Source organism: Physeter macrocephalus, chromosome 7 (assembly GCF_002837175.3).
Source record: "Physeter macrocephalus isolate SW-GA chromosome 7, ASM283717v5, whole genome shotgun sequence".
In the NCBI taxonomy this organism is placed as follows: domain Eukaryota; kingdom Metazoa; phylum Chordata; class Mammalia; order Artiodactyla; family Physeteridae; genus Physeter; species Physeter macrocephalus.
Genome location: NC_041220.1, coordinates 25,690,534 through 25,709,985, shown reverse-complemented (window position 1 = coordinate 25,709,985; position 19,452 = coordinate 25,690,534). Strand labels below are relative to the sequence as shown.

Sequence of the window (19,452 nt, the reverse complement as noted above, 5' to 3'; positions counted from 1 at the left end):
ATGAAAACACGACAATCCAAAACCTATGGGATGCAGCAAAAGCAGTTCTAAGAGGGAAGTTTATAGCAATGCAAGCCTACCTCAAGAAACAAGAAAAATCTCAAATAAACAACCGAACCTTACACCTAAAGGAACTAGAAGAAAGAAGAATAAACAAAATCCAAAGTTAGTAGAAAGAAAGAAATCATAAAAATCAGACAAAAATAAATGAAATAGAAATAAAGAAAACAATAGCAAAGATCAATAAAAGTAAAAGCTGGTTCTTTGAGAAGATAAACAAAATCGATAAACCTTTAGCCAGACTCATGAAGAATAAGAGAGACGCCTGAAATCAATAAAATTAGAAATGAAAAAGGAGAAGTTACCATGGACACCACAGAAATACAAAGCATCGTACGATACTACTACAAGCAGCTCTATGCCAATAAAATGGACAACCTGGAAGAAATGGACAAATTCTTAGAAAGGTATAACCTTCCAAGACTGAACCAGGAAGAATAGAAAATATGAACAGACCAATCACAAGTAATGCAATTGAAACTGTGATTAGAAATCTTCCAACAAACAATAGTTCAAGACCAGGTGGCTTCACAGGTGAGTTCTATCAAACATTTAGAGAAGAGCTAACACCCATCCTTCTCAAACTCTTCCAAAAAATTGCAGACTAAGGAACACTCCCAAACTCATTCTATGAGGCCACCATCACCCTGGTAATAAAACCAGACAAAGATACTACAAAAAAAGAAAATTACAGACCAATGTAAGTGATGAATATAGATGCAAAATTCCTTGACAAAATACTAGCAAACAGAATCCAACAACACATTAAAAGGATCATACACCGTGGTCAGTTGGGATTTATCTCAGGTATGCAAGGATTCTTCAATATATGCAAATCAATCAATGTGATACACTATATTAACAAATTGAAAAATAAAAACCATATCATCTCAGTAGATGCAGAAATAGCCTTTGACAGAACTCAACACCCATTTATGATGTGGCTTAGAGGGAACATATCTCAACATAGAGAGAATAGAAGGAACTTACCTCAACTTCATAAAGGCCATATACAACAAACTCACAGAAAACATCATTCTTAGTGGTGAACAATGAAAGCGTTTCCTCTAAGTCATTAACAAGACATGGATGTCCACTCTTGCCACTGTTATTCAACATAGCTTTCGAAGTCCTAGCCATGGCAACCAGAGAAGAAAAAGAAATAAAAAGAATACAAATTGGAAAAGAAGAAGTAAAACTGTCACTGTTTGCAGATGACATGATACTATACATAAAGAATCCTAAAGATGCAACCAGAAAACTACTAGGGCTAATTAATGAATTTGGTAAAGTTATAGGATACAAAATGCACAGAAATCTCTTGCATTCCTAAACATTAACAATGAAAGATCAGAAAGAGAAATTAAGGAAACAATCCCATTCACCATTGCAACAAAAATAATAAAACACCTAGGAATAATCCTACCTAGGGAGACAAAAGACCTGTATGCTGAAAACTATAAGACACTGATGAAAGAAATCAAAGATGACACAGACAGATGGCGAGATATATCATGTTCTTGGGTTGGAAGAATCAATATTTTGAAAATGACTATACTACCCAAAGCAATCCACAGATTCAATGCAATCCATATCAAATTACCAATCACATGTTTTACAGAATTAGAACAAAAAATCTTAAAATTTGTATGGAGACACAAAAGACCCCGAAAAGCCAAAGCTTTCACAGAACTAGAACAAAAAATTTCACAATTTGTATGGAAACACAAAAGACCCTGAATAGCCAAAGCAATCTTGAGGGAAAAAAACGGAGCTGGAGGACTCAGACTCCCTGACTTCAGACTATACTACAAAGCTACAGTAATCAAGACAATATGGTACTAGCACAGAAACAGAAATATAGATCAATGGAACAGGATAGAAAGCTCAGAGATAAACCCATGCGCCTATGGTCCACTAATCTATGACAAAGGAGGCAAGGATATACAATGGAGAAAAGACAGTCTCTTCAATAAGCTGTTCTGGGAAAACTGGACTGCTACATGTAAAAGAATGAAATTAGAACCCTTCTTAATATCATACACAAAAATAAACTCAAAATGGATTAAAGACCTAAATATAAGACCAGACAGTATAAAACTCTTAGAGGAAAACAGAGGAAGAACACTTTTGACGTAAATCACAGCAAGATGGTTTTTGACATACCTCCTAGAGTTATGGAAATAAAAACAAAAATAAACAAGTAGGACTTAATAAAACTTGAAAGTTTTTGCACAGCATAGGAAACTGTAAACAAGACGAAAAGACAACCCTCAGAATGGGAGAAAATATTTGCAAACGAATTAACGGACAAAAGATTAATCTCCATGATATGTGAACAGCTCATTCAGGTCAATATTATAAAAACAAAGAATCCAATCGAAAAATGGGCCGAAGACCTAAATAGACATTTCTCCAAAGAAGAGATACAGATGGCCAAGAGGCACATGAAAAGCTGTTCAACGTCACTAATTATTAGAGAAATGTGAATCAAAACTACACTGAGATATCCTCTCACACCAGTCAGAGTGGCCAACATCAGAAAAATCTACAAACTACAAATGCTGAGAGTGTGTGGAGAAAAGGGAACCCTCTTGCACTGTTGGTGGGAATGTAAATTGATACAGTTACTATGGAGAACAGTATGAAGGTTCCTTAAAAAACTAAAAATAGAATTACTTTGTGACCCAGCAGTCCCACTACTGGGCATTTACCCAGAGAAAACCGTAATTCAAAAAGACACATGCACCCCAATGTTCATTGCAGCACTATTTACAGTAGCCAGGTCATGGAAGCAGCCTAAATGCCCATTGACAGATGAATGGATAACGATGTGGTATGTATATACAATGGAATATTGCTCAGCCATAAAGAGGAACAAAATAGTGCCATTTGCAGAGACGTGGAAGGACCTCGAGAGTGTCATACTGAGTGAAGTAAGTCAGAATGAGAAAAACAAATATTGTATATTAACGCATATATATGCAATCTAGAAAATGGTACAGATGAACTGGTTTGCAAGGCAGAAATAGAGACACAGATGTAGAGAAAAAACGTATCAACACCAAGGCGGGTAAGCTGGGAGTTGTGGTGGTGGTGGGATGAATTGGGAGATTGGGATTGACATATATACACGAATATGTATAAAATAAATAACTAATAAAAAAAGTAAATGGATAAACAAGGCTATTTTTCAAAAAATATTTACAAAATAAGTGAGTAAGATTTGGCCTGCAGGTCATAGTTTCTCAACCCATCATTTAGTATGTTCGCTTTTCTTTCTTTCTCTCTGTTTACGTTTCATATAAGTTTTTATACTGTTGTCTTTAATTTTGTCTTCATATTTTTTCGTTATTTTTTTGTTTTGTTTTTTGTTGCTTCTTTCCTGACTCCTTTGGGCTGATTGAATATTTTTTAATACTCTGTTTATGTCCTTTCTTGCTTCTTATTTCTTTTGTTTTTAAAATTTATGTATTATTTGCTCTAGTATTAACAATATTCTATCCCTCCCAAATTCTAACTTTTTAACTATCCTTGAATTCTATTTTGAGTCAATATTATTCTGTTTAACACCTGATTCTTCACAATTCCACCTTATTATTTTCACATTTGATGCTTCTTACTTCCCAGTTCCTACTTCCCATTTTCAAAATAGTATACCATTCAACAGTAGAATTCCATTAATTTGTCCCTTAGGTATTGTGCTGTTGTTTGCATATCCTTGATTTCTTTCATATGTTATAAACTCTACCTTATAATTTTATTATTCTTGCTTTTGAAAAAAACAGTTATCTTTTAAAGAAGTAAGGAGAATATTATAGTCTCTTATATAACCCACTATTTATTTTTTCCAGTGTTCACCTTTCTTTCCTGTAGATCTGCCTTTTCATGTGGCATAATTTCCCTTCTTTCTTTAAAATTTCTTGTAGTTTATGTTTGCGGCAAAGAATTTTTCACTTTTCTTTATAATAAGATGCATTTATTTTACCTTATTTTTGAAGTATATTTTTTATTAGATATAAAATTTTAAAATAGCAATTTGTTTCAGAATGTTAAAGATGGTGTTCCATTGTTGTCTAGACTACCTTGTTTGAATGAGTAGTCAGCAGTTATCTTTACCACTTTTCTTACAGTTATATGTCTTTTTCTCTGACTGCTTTATCTTTTGTTTTCAGCAATTTGAGTATGATGTACTTTGGTGTAATTGTCTTTGATTTTATCATTTTAGAGGTTTCCTCAAATTCTTGACTCTGTAAGTTAATTTTTTTCCCCATCAGATTGAGCTTACTTTTAGCCATTATTTCTTTAAATATCTATATGTCCTATTCTTTTCTGTCTGAGACTTCTAGTATACATATGTTTGATTATTTTACATTACACTGTAGGTCTCTGGAATTCTGTTCATTTTTCTTCAAACACTTTTTTCTCCCTTTTCCTCAGATTGCATAATTTCTATAGATTTCTCTTCACTGACTCTTCTATCATCTCCAACTTGCTGTTAATCCCATCCAGTAATTTTTAAAAATTTTGTTTATTTATTCACTTCTTTTTTGGCTGCAGTGGGTCTTTGTTGCTGCACATGGGCTTTCTCTAGTTGCGGCGAGCGGGGGTTACTCCTCATTGCAATGTGCGGGGTTCTCATTTCAGTGGCTTCTTTTGTTGCGGAGCACAGGCTCTAAGCATGCAGGCTTCAGTAATTGTGGTACACTGTGTAGTTGTGGCTCACAGGCTCTAGAGTGCAGGCTCAGTAGTTGTGGCGCATGGGCTTAGTTGCTCCACAGCATGTGGGGTCTTGCTGGACCACCGTTCGAACCTGTGTCCCCTGCATTGACAGGCGGATTCTTAACCACTGCACCATCAGGGAAATCCCCATCCAGTAATTTTTAAAGTTCATTTATTGGACCATGGTTCGAACCTGTGTCCCCTGCATTGACAGGCGGATTCTTAACCACTGCACCATCAGGGAAATCCCCATCCAGTAATTTTTAAAGTTCATTTATTATTCTCTTTAGTGCTAGAGTTTCTATTTGGCTTTTTAAATAGCTTTCATTTCTCATCTGTGACTATCTGTTCTCTCATTAAGGCCATGTTTTCCTTTAATTCTCTGAAAATATTTTTCTTTGGTTCATTGAATATCTATTTATTAGCTGCTTTAAAGTCATTATCTACTATATGCAAGAATTATGTCATCTCTGGGTTAGTTTATTTTGATGTATTTTCTCTATAATATATCATATTTTTCTCTTTCTTTGTACATCTAGTAATTAATGTATACTGACATTATTAAAAGTTACAGTATTAGGAGGTGTTAATGAGCTACCTCCACTCTGGTTGGCATGGATGCAAATATCCACTATCACTGCTTGACCTCTTAACATCTCTGTTTAATTCTCAAACAGTAGAAGTGAGTCCCTAAAAATTCTCATGTATTTTTGTCCTGCACTTGTATAGCTCAGTCCTTGCCTGAGAACTTACAGGAGATACTACTCAGACATCTGAGACCTCTCTTCTACACAGCTTCTTCCTTTCTCACTCCTTGGCTTGCATATTCCATCTACTTCCGCTTCCTTGAACTCTAATTATTGCATTCTAAGTGCAGTAGGGTCATGTGCTTTGCTTGGATCTCAGCTTGCTTTACTGAGGTTGGAAAATTGTTTCTAAGGAGAGTGTTGGGGAAATGATGGAGCTTTCCCTTAACTCATAAAGTGCAGTTTTATGCTGCATGTATAATGCCCAGAAAGATTTACCTTATATATTTTGCCCAATTTTATGGCTGTTTATAGTGAGTGGACTAATCCAGGGATGGTTACACTATTGTTGCCAGAAATAGAAGTTTCTCAAGCTTCCTTTCTGATTGAGGTTTTCCTCTTCTTTTATTCCCTCTTTGCTGGTTTGAATTTAATATATTTGATTTCTGTTTTTTAGAGATTGACCATAAAATCTTGGCTTGCACACTTAAAGTCTAAATTTAATCTCTATCGTCTACGCCTTGGCAATGCAAGATATTACAACTTAAATTCAATTACCTCTCTTCTTTTTTTGTAAAATAATTAGTTCAACATTTTTTTGTTATTCACTGAATTAAGCATTATTATTAATATTATTTTAAATATAGTCACTGTTGATTAAGTTTACCCACATATTCACTAATTATTTTTTTCTTTTTTCTAGTTCCTTTTGTGTCTCAGACTTTCCATCTATGATTATTTTCTTTCTGCCCCAAATCCTTTCTTTAAAAATTTTTTGGTACGGATCTGTTGGCAGTAAACTCTGTTTTGATACATCTGAATATTTATTTCACTTCTGCCTCAAATTATAGTTTGGGAATAGAAGTCTTAACTGACAGCTATTTTTTTTTTGAGTATCTTCTGGCATCCATTGTTGTTTTGAGAATCTGCTGTTGATCTATTTATCGCTTGCTTGTTGGTAATTGTATTTCCTAGAGTCAATTGGGGATTCTTGATTTTGTTTGTTGAAATAAGAAAAAGAAAATTAGGAAAGCCGTATAAGACAGGAAAAGCAGCTAGCCAAAGAAGTGGATTTATTGGAAGATCAGCCTGATTTCACATGAAGCTCTGCATCCTAAGGGTACCAGAGAAATGTCCCATATTTGGGTCTTTGGTATCCCTTGATTAGTCATTCTTTGGCAGTGGCCTGTCCCCAGAAGGAGTATGGAAACTGAGATAGTTGTAGTAAGCTGAAGACAATTATCAAAAAAGGGTAGGTGTGAGTCCACTGGCTGATATGGCCAGCGAGCCAACAGAGTCTACTACAGTAGTCAATCTTTTATTTCTGGCTGTTTTTAAGTCCTCTTTGTCTTTGATGGTATTCAGCAGTTTCACTGTTGTCTACAGATATGAATTTCTTTTCATTTATCCTGCTTGGAAAACATTGTTTCCTGGACACCAAGTTTCAGTTCTGAAAAACCTTTAGCCAGTTGTCTTTCTGGGTATTGCCTGTTCCAGGTTGCAAAATTTAAGAAGAGTAAATGCCTCCTTAAATTTTTTGCCCTGGCTGTCTCATTCGCCTCACCCTAGGTCTGACCCTGGCCTCTCTTCCATTCTCTCTTATTTTCCTTTCACGGAATCTGACATATTCTCTCCTTCATCTTACATATGTTTCATCACCTTTCCGTTCTTTGTTGTATTTTATATATTTGTTCAAGTGTATCTTTCAGTTTATTAACTCTCTCTAAAGTTGTACCCAATTTTCTATTCAAAGCATCTATTGAGATTGTAATTTTATTTATTTTTTCCTGAAGTTTTCTTTTGTCTTTTAAAATTCCAATTGGTTTTTTTTACTCTGTTTTTCCTTTCTCATGTTTTCCCTGTTTTATATACTTAGTAGTATATTCATTCTATGTTATATATGTGACAATTACAAAGTCTGAAGTCCTTGGCAGTCTAATTCTGCTGTTTGATGCTTCTTTGGACTCTCCTTTATGAAGGCCCATTTTCTAGTTGGTTTTGTTACTTTGGAGCTCATTTTTGGCTTTTTAAAAATTCTGGGAATCCTAAGAGGTCTGAAATGAGGTTATATTACTTTGGAGGGGATTTAATTTGCTTCTTTAAGTTAATTTCTCTGCTTGAAGTTTGTCAGGATTTGTAATCAGTATAATCCAAGCCCAAAAGCCATAGGGGAAGAACTGTGAGTTATGCATTTTTTGAAGAATGATTTTCTTCTCTACTCCAAGCTAGGGATGTCACAGATCATTTTCCCCTTGTCACTTTCCCTTAGTAGAAGGCATTTAAAAATTTTCATACCCTTTTGGGCTTTTTGATATTCTTAATTCCAACTCCCCCATCATTTTCTTTCTTTCTCTTTTAATTTTTAAATATTTATTTATTTATTTATTTTGGGCTGCATTGGATCTTTGTTGCTGCATGGGGGCTTTCTCCAGTTGCGGCAAGTGGGGACTACTCTTTGTTGTGGTGCGTGGGCTTCTCATTGCGGTGGCTTCTCTTGTTGTGGAGCGCAGGCTCTAGGTGCATGGGCTTCAGTAGTTGTGGCTCCCAGGCTCTAGAGCACAGGCTCAGAAGATCCCACATGCCGCGAAGAAACTAGGGCATGTGGGATCTTCCCGGACCAGGGATCCAAGCTGTGTCGCCTGCATTGGCAGGCAGATTCTTAACAACTGCGCCACCAGGGAAGTCCCTCCCTGATCATTTTCAAACCTAAGTCTTGTCCACTATTTTCTGTCAGACTATTAAAATCCAAGGCTTCAAGATCCTACTATTAGTAAAACACTAGCAGGGCACTCATGATTTTTGCATGTGGATGCTACTATTGTTTCAGTTCTGTCTTCATTTTGGCACTGTAAGGTCATTGTTATTTCATTATGAGCTGAACAATGCATTTTAAAATATGTTTGTTGTATTCTAGTAAGCATTCTAGATGTTTTGAAGCAGGGGCCTTTTAAAAATTATTAGTGTCTGTGTTACCAGAAGCAGAAATCTCCTGATTGAGCACCATACAGTTTTTATTTTTGTCCCCCTTTTTTACTGTAATACTTTGGTAGTGGAATATGGAGACATTCAACTGTAATTTCCTTTTTATAGATTACTTCTTTTTCTTGCATTTAGATATTGTTTGGGTTTTCTTTGCATGAATACTTTCAGCATCATACAATTGTCTTTTGCTGTGTTAGTTTTGTTGTTTATATACTCCACCAAATTTGTTGACTCCTAGAACAAGGGTGAAAGTAGAGTTAATTTAATTAAAAAATTTTTTTAATGGGTTAGTTAATTTCCAAATTTTTGGATAAAGTTTTTTACTTGCTTTAATACATTTAGGCACAGAACCCACCTATAAATAAAATATGGCTATCTGACTAATCAAATTATCTTTCATTATCCTATGGGGGTAGATAATATCAAATAGAAAGACTGTAAAGAGGTGCAAAACTTCTCTCCTTGGGCCAAGTCAGTATGAAAGTGGGCAAAGTGTTCTTCAGGTCTTTCCTAAATTGTTACTTTAAAGATTAAGAGTAATGATATATATTAAAAACTTATAGTAATTAGCTTGAGAAAGAGGCCAATAAAATGTGCTCATAGCATTTTTCAAATATAAGGTGTTAGTTCAGTGATATTATTAATATTTTTTTTAAAAATTATCTTTTCTTGCATCACTTTTAATCCAAGGGACTAATAATAGCTTATTTAAGCCTCCTGCATTGATATTAAAATTTATTTTGGATGTCTTCTGGATTCCTAACTTCCCTCTTTCTCTCTCTTTTTGTTAGTGGTACTTTTATTTCATTTTTACTGGTGGTGGTGTGTACTAGTATGTCCTGATTGGCAATTTTTTTGACATTTCAACCCAATTTACTTCAGTGTACATTTCTGAAAGATAAGGATATTTATCTTATGTAACCAATTTATGGTTATCACAGCTGACACAATTAAAATTATTTCCTTTTTACTATCAAATAAGCAGGTCATACTCATTCTTTATTTTCCTATTGGCAGAATTTTAAAGAATGATCTTCCTTGATGCTATATAGTCAAGTAAATTAACCTTCTTGCCTTAGCTAGCTCATATGTTGGAAATCCGTTCAAGAACCAACAGCAAGAGATAAGGTGGTAAAGAAATTTGATAATTTTTTTCACGATATGGGTACTGGTGCTTCATTAAAATAGTAAAAAAGCACTTACTAGCCCAGAATTTTATATTACAAAATTTGTCTTATTTTAAGATTTATGTTTTTTGCATTAATTTACTGTTTTTTAAACTTATTTTGATGGTTTTTCATATGGAGATTTCTCTTTGAGGGTTTTATTAATTATTACTTTTGATTTTGGTTGTGTTGATGGTGGTTGTTTCAGCCAGAAGCAAAATCCTGTATTGCTACTAAGATATTTTTCTGGAACCTTTTCAGGACAACTTATATACAAAAACAGGAAACCCTAGGGCAGTTTATAAGTGAATACCTGAAAACTAAGGAAATCTGAGAAGAATTCACAAAGGAACTGAGATCAACATTGTGCTATAATATAGCGTAAAATCTCCCAGGATTTAGAGAAAACAGTAGCTACTCTGCTGTTGATCATTTAATTTAGGAGCTCTCTTAGACATTTACAAGGCTATACACCAGAGCTAAAGCACATCAGCTCTGCCTGTCTGTTTCCAATTGATGGCATTTGTAGTCATTTGGGGGGGGATACAGCACGTTGCCAACAAATAGCTTTACAGACAGCCCTAGAAAGGAAGTTTCTGTTTTACGTCCTCAAGAGTTAATTCAGTAAAATTCACTAACACTGCAGGCAGTAAAGCTGATAGAGACAGTGAAGCCCTCAGTAATAATTTTAACAGACCAAAACACTTAGTGGTAAAATTGATAAGAATACCTTTCACAAAACCTACAGAAATAAATTAGCTGAAGCAAGGATTAAGAAAACCTTTAGTTTAGAGGAATATATTATCTAAAGCAAGTTTCTTAAACTTTAATATTCCTAGAGATCACTTGTTGGTCTACCATTGGTCTAGGGTGGTGCCTGGAATTCTGTATTTCTAACAAGCTCTGAGGACATGGTGAGGCTGCTTGTTTATGAACCACCCTTTGAGAATAAAGGGCCTGGAGTCTGAGAATTTGACTTTGGCAATAGCATGAGATAAAAGGTGAGAAAATTTACAATAAAATGTATAAAAATCAATTCAGAGGCAAGTACTGAATGTATATGTGTGTTTAAATTGAAGTGGCATGATATATGTAAATTGCTTTAAAATCTTAGGAGATAGTACCCCCTCTAAATTCAAAGTATAGTGTGTTTGCAATTCTAATGAATACATGAAAAATATAAAAAATAGCAAAGATATACATAGAATAGAAAATTTTTATACAACGTACATTTAGAGTACAATGGGAAGCTTTGCAGTAAGAATTAATATTAATATATTTAAATAATAAGACCACAGGACAGAATATGTACCATAGTAATGGGAACTCACATGGAAATAGCAGAGGTACAGTATCAGTGGAAGAGTTAAGGGAATGGGATTGGTGATAGCTACCTGCCTTCAGATCCTCCTGCCTTTGCTCACTAGCTCTGTGGCTCAGGTAACTTCCAGTAATCAACCTGTCCTTCACTTTCCTCATCTATAAAATGGGATAATAGCGTACACAGCAGTTAAGATTGTTATGTGTATTAAACGTATAAGACAGCAACTCAGAACAATGTCTGGTTTATATTTTACAGCACTAAATGTTTATTTTTTATTATCACAATAATAATAATAAGGTACTTCTAATTCAGACCTAGAATTTAAAAAATAGTGTTCAAAAAGTAGAAGTTTTCTTGGGTCCATTTTCTTGCTAAATTGCCTGTGGGAAAATATTTTCATTATTTATTTGAATAAACAATAGAAAATGAAAAATTTAAGATTAAGTAAATAAAATTATCAGTGAAATTAGAGTATATCATTTAGAGAAGACTGTTTTCATCAACTGAGAAAAGGTCTAAATATTAAAAAACAAAAGGATAGATTTTAATTATTCCCAGTATTCAGTTTTTTGTATGTTTTAAACATGGAATGTGGCTTTTTTGTTGCTATTTTATTTCTGCCTTTCCTCTTGCAGGAAATGCCTGGGCCTGATTATTACCTTTGTGGTTTATCCATTATTGATGCTTAATCTAGGTATAATTATAATAAAGAGATGAAAAGTTTTTTTGTATTTTATTGCTTACAGACAGAGATAAATAAGTGTTAATTGTATTTCTTCTATTATGTGTATGTTTTCTTTCCAAAGTTTAAATGCAGACACTTCTAAAAACCTACAATTCTAAACCTTTGTTTTGTTTGTGTTTTTCTTCCCTGAAATAATTGTTTCATAAAATAATAAGCGAGGGGAAATTAGAAAGGTATCCAGTTGGCAGCAAGTTTAGTATTTGCAAAAGGAAATAATGTCAAAGTTCAGGTATAATACTTACAATCTGTCTCTAGGTATTTCCTGGCTAATGTAGCCCAAATTAAAAAAAATTCTCAAACATATGTACTGTTAAATATGCAAATACGCTTTAAAATGGCATATACATACATTTTATGCTAGATTCCCTTTTATTAAACAAAATCAATGAGTTGTTCAATTTGGGAGAAACGTTATATGTTAAAAATATGAAAAATGGCTTGTATTCCAGGGAAAACACGAATGTTCTGTCTCCAGCTGCTGTCCTGAGTCATTGAACTTGTAGATGCTGAGGAAAAACATTTACAGATTGAAATCTGCTCTTTTATTTCTCCTCAATCATCTTTAAAATCAGGGATCATCTTAAAATTAATTTGTGCCTTTTTTTCAAGTGGTTCAGACAGATGGGTAGAGATTCCAGTGCTACTTAAAAAAACTTATTGAAGTATAACATGCATATGGAAAAGTGGGCAAATCTTAAGTGTACAACTTGATAAATTTTTGCACAGTGAACACAGCTGAAGATCCAAAAGGCAGGTCTAGAAAGAGACTAATATCAGTACCTCAAAAGCTCCCCTTATGTCCTCTCCCCAGTCACTATATAACCCACAAGAGGTCCCTCCCACATTTTATATAAATGCTGTCATGTTGTATGTACTTTTTTGCATATGACTTCTTACCCTAAACGTTGTTTGTGATATCCATGTTGTTCATGTAACTGTGCTTTGTTCATTCTCATTAGTGTATAACATTTCATTGTATGAATAGATCTTAATTTGTTCACCTGTTCTACTGTTAATGGAGATTTGGGCTGTTTCCAGTTTTTTCCTACTGTAAAGAGTCCTACTATGAACATTCTTGTACATAATTTTTGACAACCATAGTATGCCTTTAGAGTGGTTATAAACCCAGTAGTGGAATTTGCCCAGCCATAAGATATTGTATATGTCCACCTTTAGTAGATACTACCAAACTGTTTTCTAAAATTACTCCAGTTTCTACTCTCTGCCCACATCAAGCGGATGTGACAGTATCATTGTTCCATATTCTTGTCCACTCTTGATATTTTCTGTCCTTTTAATTTTAGTCACATTTGTCTGTGTGTAGCGGTATCTCATTGTGATTTTTAATTTGCATTTACAAAGGACTAGAGTTGAGGAAATTTTAATATGTTTATTGAAAATTTGAATGTCCTCTTTTGTGAAATTTCTGTTTATGTCTTTTGTCCACTTTTCTATTGAGTTGTCTGCCTTGTTCTTATTGATTTGTAGGAGTTTACTTAAATATCATGAATATGAGTCATTATCTGATATATGTATTTCAAAGTTTCTTGCACTCTGTGGCTTACCATTTCATTGTCTACTTGGCATCATTTGATGAGCATTAGTGTTTTTTTTTTTTTAAACCTGTTTTCTGGGTGAGAATGAAACTTTATTTTTCTCCTAGTTTTACTGAGATATAATTGGCACACAGCACTGTATAAGTTTAAGGTGTACAGCCTAATGATCTGGCTTACATACATTATGAAATGATGACCACAGTAAGTTTAGTGAACATCCATCCTCTCACATAGATACAAAATTTAAAAAATATATATTTTTTCCTTGTAATGAGAACTCTTAGGTTTTACTCTCTTAACAACTCTCACACATAACATACAGCAGTGTTAATTATATCTATCATGTGCATCACATTCTAGTATCTATTTATCGCATACTTGGACATTTGTACCTTTCAACCAGCTACATCCAATCCCCCCTCCCATGCTCCACCTCTGGTAACCACAAATCTGATCTCTTTTTCTATGAGTTTGTTTGTTTCTTTGTTTTTGAAGTATAGTTGACCTGTAGCACTAAGTTAGTTTCTGTTACATAACATAGTGATTCAATATTTCTGTACAAAAGTTCTTAATTTAAAAGTAGTCAAACTTAACTGTGTTTTCCATTTATGGTTACCACTTCTGTTCTCTTTAAGAAATCATTGTCTACCCCAAAGGGAAAAGATACTCTCTTCTAAAAACTTTATTGTTTTATCATACACATTTAGATATACAACCATCTGAAACATATTTTTGTACGTGTAGGAGTTAAGATTCACTTTTTATCACAAAGGGATGTATAATTCAGTCAGTATGATTTAGTACAGAGGTTGCCCTCTTCCAACTGCTTGACACTGTCACACTTGCCATAATTTACTTGTATAATTAGTTGTCATAATTTGTGTAGTTTGTTTCTAGACTCTCTTTCTTTCCATATATCTGTTTGTCTGCTTTTGTACCAATTACACACTTGTTAATGACAAGAGCTTTCCAATAAGCTTGATATCTGGTCATTGAAGACCTCCAGTTTTATTTTTCTTTGATATCCCCTTGACTAATCTTGGCCCTTTGCATTCCTGTATAAATTTTAGCTTGTAAAATTAAAGCAAAAAAAACTACTGTGATTTTGATTGTGAGTACACTGAATACATGGATTAATTTGGGGAGAATTGATAACCTTATTATACTGAGTCTTTCAATCTATGAGCATGATGTATCTCTTTTTGTCTGCTTTATTTTCTCTAAGTAATGTTTTATGGTTTTTTGGTGAAGTCATAAACATCTATTGTTAGGTTTATTCCAGGGTGTTTGAGGTTTTTAATTCTATTTTAATAATGTATAATTTCAGTTTTTTTGTTGTTATATGGTAGCACAATTGATTTTTGTACAATGACCCTAATTCAGTAACTTTGCTAAATTTACTAATTAAATAAAACTAATAATTTTTCTGCAGACTCAATATTTGTTAGTTTAATTTTAAATCTATTTCATTACTCATGAAAAGAAAGGGATTTAAAATTATTGTCTCCATTGTTATTTTTATTTAAAAATATTATTGGAATTTTTGTTTTAAAATATTAACTGAATGGTAGCATTAACTGATATTTATAATAAAAAGAAAAGCTGGACTCTAGGTGAGAGAGTAGGAAGGCGTGTTAGCATTTCAGTAGGTGCTAGTAAAATTGGAATTATTGCCTCTGCTCTGTCCTCACTTGCATCACACTCTTGAGTAAATGAGTCTGGCCTTTAGTTTTCTCATCTGAAAAATGATGACACTGGACTAGATACCTTTTAGTTCCTTTTTACCTTTTTAGTTCCTTTTAGGGGTGGATGACTCAGACAACTTTTGGGTGAATGGTTGTGCTTTCAGATTTTTTTCCTTTCTTTTACTCTTCGCGTATGGCACTGTGACTTGGAGTGGGGGCAATGGGCCTCTCATGATCTCATTTTGGGGGAGGGGAGTAGGGGGGCCATGCCCACCCAGGACTCTTGCTTGTGTCCCCTACTCAGGGCCCGTGGGAACTTAGGTCTCCTTGAGATGCCACACATTGGCTATGGGATAATGGGATTCTGTCTCAGGTTCATGTCTGTAGAAGCTTCCCTCCCTCCTCTAATGCCCCCTAGCTTCTATGTCATGTAAAATGCTGAATGCTGGTTTTCTCAGAGTTCTCTCCAGTCTGTGCCCTGGAAGGTAGTCTTTTAGTCCTAATGCTCCTATTACCATGTTCACGTGGGGTTTAAACTTACAGAAGGAAAATAATGACTCGATGTTTGACCCTTTCCTCTTCTATCTTCTCCATACAACTCTTGAACCCGGGGTAGTTTTCCATATCCTTTACATCATACCCTACATTTTCTGTGCTCTTGACATTGCAGAGCTCTGTGATCTGGTTCTCTAGGTCCGACTTCCAATATGTAAATGACAGCAAAGATCGTGTTCTTTAAAATCCTGTTTTCTCTAAGGAATGCTTGATCTACAAGACTATAGTCTTGCTCTGGACCAAGAATTCTTGCTAGATGTCAAACTCTAAACACCTTTCTTATTTTATTTATCTTGTAACAATCCTAATCCTTCTTGAGGCAAGTGCTACCCCTGGCAGACAGGTGAGGTCAGACATAGAAAAATGCAAAAGTATTAAATGTAGATATATTTCCAAATAACAGCATCCTTGTTATATGATGGCCTATCTTCTCTCTCATTTATCACTTCCCTCTGCCTCCTTCCTATCTGACATATTTGTTCAAATGTTCTTTAAATTTTGCACAACAGTAGGGATTTGTTATGCAATTTCTATCACAGAACATGGTGAGATATTTATGCTGCATGTTAGCTCTGTCTTATATTGGTTAATAGATATTTAATACATAGCAAGTGGCTATGTTCTTATTAGGACTCTCCTTGCCATGTGCTGAGTATTGAATTAAGCACTGACGGGGATAGGTGAGAAGCACAAGACACAATAACGGTCTTTTAGGAACTTAAAATATAGTTGGGAAGACGTGACAGCACAAGACAACCCAAAAAGGCAATATAAATTGTAGGCATTGATTATAATTGGTGTACAAGGTCGGAGAATGATAAAATCAACAGAGTCCAAAGTACCTGGGGATCACTTTCTGGAGAAGTTGGCATTAAAGCTTTAATAAGGCAGTAAATTTGAAGGTGCTGAAAAGTAAGATTTGAACCACAAGCAGAAGGAATAGACATGGAGAAAAGGAACTGGGATAGAAGAACATGGGAGCCATTGAGCACCTTCCTGACTGAAAAGGAGAAGTTATTTTGTAGAACAATGTAAAATTCATGGAATGTTCAGGAAACTTAAAAAAAAAATCCCGTAAACATATTTTACAATTTGTAGCTGCTCCCCCCATGGGTCTTTTAGAGCTCAAATTATGAAAACTAATATCACGGGCTGTAAAGTTGAAAAATTTTGACCTCTTAAGGCAATAGCTATCAGACACCAAAGTGATATATGAGACACATTACCTTGTAGAAATTCCCTAGTAGGAACATGAGAGCTAGTTGGATGACCCCTACATTCCCAATACAAAAGGGGTGGGGGATCTGGACATTAAAGGCAGATTTCTTTTTGGGGTACTGAGGGTTCACTAGTCATGTCCACAAGGAGGTAGGTTGTGTACCACTTCCACTTTTCCCCTCTAAGTGCTAGAAAGAGGTGCATCAAGGAGACTCCGAGAGTTTAATATGTATTCCTTGAAGTCTTGGAGGTGGCAGTAAAGACAGTGCTGGTTTCTAATGAATGTAAACGCCAGGAGATGAGCTAGTGAGCAGCTCATGGTAGAACAAAGGAAAGAGGCTGAATTGGGATTAGCCCATTTTCCCAGGGTTTGCTGGAGAGTTCCCTGTGGAGCAGATGTGTGCAGTGAACGTGAACGTCATCATGAGGCTGTCTAGGTCCTGTCCCCAAAGGCTACCCTGAGGCTGAGCTGGTCTCAGCAGATAGAAGCTGAAGGTGTCACTTGGAGCTGAGGATGTAGTAAGTGATAACGTGAGATGTATGACTCCCATCAAGGGTTGTACAGATGAAAGGTCCCCAGTGATTGGAGAAGAGGGAGCAATCACTGAAGAACCTGGAAAAGCATCCATTGGTTAAGAATCAGCGTTAAATATATAGCAGCCCACTTAGATCAGTGACCAGAAAGTCACCTTTCCTTCTCCATTGACCACTTCTGTCCCCACCTCCCCTCTTTCACTCGACTCCCAAATTCCAGAGGCATTGGAACCAAGGTTAACTGGCTGGGGAGGAAGGACCTGGAGAAACAAAATGGGACCTTCTTCACTGGCTGCTGGTTTCCATTGCAGCGGATCCTAGCTATGGAGGGTAGACAATTTGAAGTTCAAGTCAGCTTTTTATATGTAGCTGGGTATTCTAATTTCTAAATTGAGACTATGGTGAATCAATGTAACTATAAGTTTTGGGTTTTTTTAAGCCTCAAGTGTTCAGGGTATGGGTAAAGGCCTAATTCTTATTGGCTCAAAAGATGTTGCATTAGTTTCCTCGGGCTGCTATAACAAACTGCCACAACCTGGGTAGCTTAGAACAGGAGACATTTATTCTCTCACAGTTCTGGAGGCAAGAAGTCCAAAGTCAAGATGTCAACAGGGCCATGTTCTCTCTGAAAGCGCTAGGGGATCATGACTTTCTCAGCTTCTGGTGTTGCCGGCAATCCTTGCATTCCTTGGCTTGTAAGCACATCTCTGCCTCCCTAATTACATGGACATCTCCCTCTGTGTCTTTTTCTTCACGTGGTATTCTCCTGTCTGCGTATATGTTTGTATTTGTGTCTCATCTTATGAGGACACCAGTCATATTAGATTAAGGGTCTACCCTTACTCCATGTAATGTCATCTTAAGTTCCATCCCTACTTACCTGCCTGACAGACTTAGTCTTTCCAAGTCCTTTCCTCCTGTGAAATTTTCTTAGTCAGTGAGTGTACATCAGTTCAGTTATTCTGATTGAATTTTTTTAAAGATTATTTATTTATTATTTTTAAAAGTTTTATTTTATATTGGAGCATAATTGATTTACAGTGTTCTGTTAGTTTCAGGTGTACAGCACCAAAGTGATTCAGTTATGCATATGTATGTCTATTCTTTTTCAGATTCTTTTCCCATATAGCTTATTACAGAGCAGTGAGTAGAGTTCCCAGTGGTATACAGTAAGTCCTTGTTGGTTATCTATTTTATATACAGTAGTGTGTGTATGTTAATCCCAAACTCCTAATTTAACCCTCCCCCCGTCCCCCTTTCCCCTTTGGTAACCGTAAGTTTGTTTTCTATGTCTGTGAGTCTGTTTATGTTTTGTAAATAAGTTCATTTGTATCATTTTTTAGATTCCACGGATAAGTGATGTCATATGATTATTTTTTAAATGACCCTTTTCTAACTGCAGAATATTCTTTCAATTTTTTCTGTTGCTTCAACACATTGTATGTTGTTGTTGTTGTTTTTTTAACATCTTTATTGGAGTATAATTGCTTTACAATGGTGTGTTAGTTTCTGCTTTATAACAAAGTGAATCAGTTATACATATACATATGTCCCCATATCTCTTCCCTCTTGTGTCTCTTTTAGATTCCATATATATGTGTTAGCATACGGTATTTGTTTTTCTCTTTCTGACTTACTTCACTCTGTATGACAGTCTCTAGGTCCATCCACCTCACTACAATAACTCAGTTTCATTCCTTTTTATGGCTGAGTAATATTCCATTGTATATATGTGCCACATCTTCTTTATCCATTCATCTGTTTATGGACACTTAGGTTGCTTCCATGTCCTGACTATTGTAAATAGAGCAGCAATGAACATTTGGCTACATAACTCTTTTTGAATTATGGTTTTCCAAGGGTATATGCCCAGTACTGGGATTGCTGGGTTGTATGGTAGTTCTATTTTTAGATATTTAAGGAACCTCCATACTGTTCTCCATAGTGGCTGTATCAATTTACATTCCCACCAACAGTGCAAGAGTGTTCCCTTTTCTCCACATCTTCTTCTGCATTTATTGTTGGTAGATTTTTTTTTTTTACTTTTTTTTTGTTTTTTTGCAGTATGCGGGCCTGTCACTGTTGTGGCCTCTCCCGTTGCGGAGCACAGGCTCCGGACGCGCAGGCTCAGTGGCCATGGCTCACGGGCCCAGCCGCTC

At 35.3% G+C, this 19,452-nt stretch overlaps 1 protein-coding gene across 1 annotated transcript in view; it reads left to right on the top strand.

Annotated features, from left to right (window-relative positions):
- The window catches only part of INPP4B (inositol polyphosphate-4-phosphatase type II B), a 763,890-nt gene that overhangs the window by 119,737 nt on the left and 624,701 nt on the right, over positions 1 to 19,452 (top strand). The gene's annotated exons all lie outside the window — the stretch shown is intronic.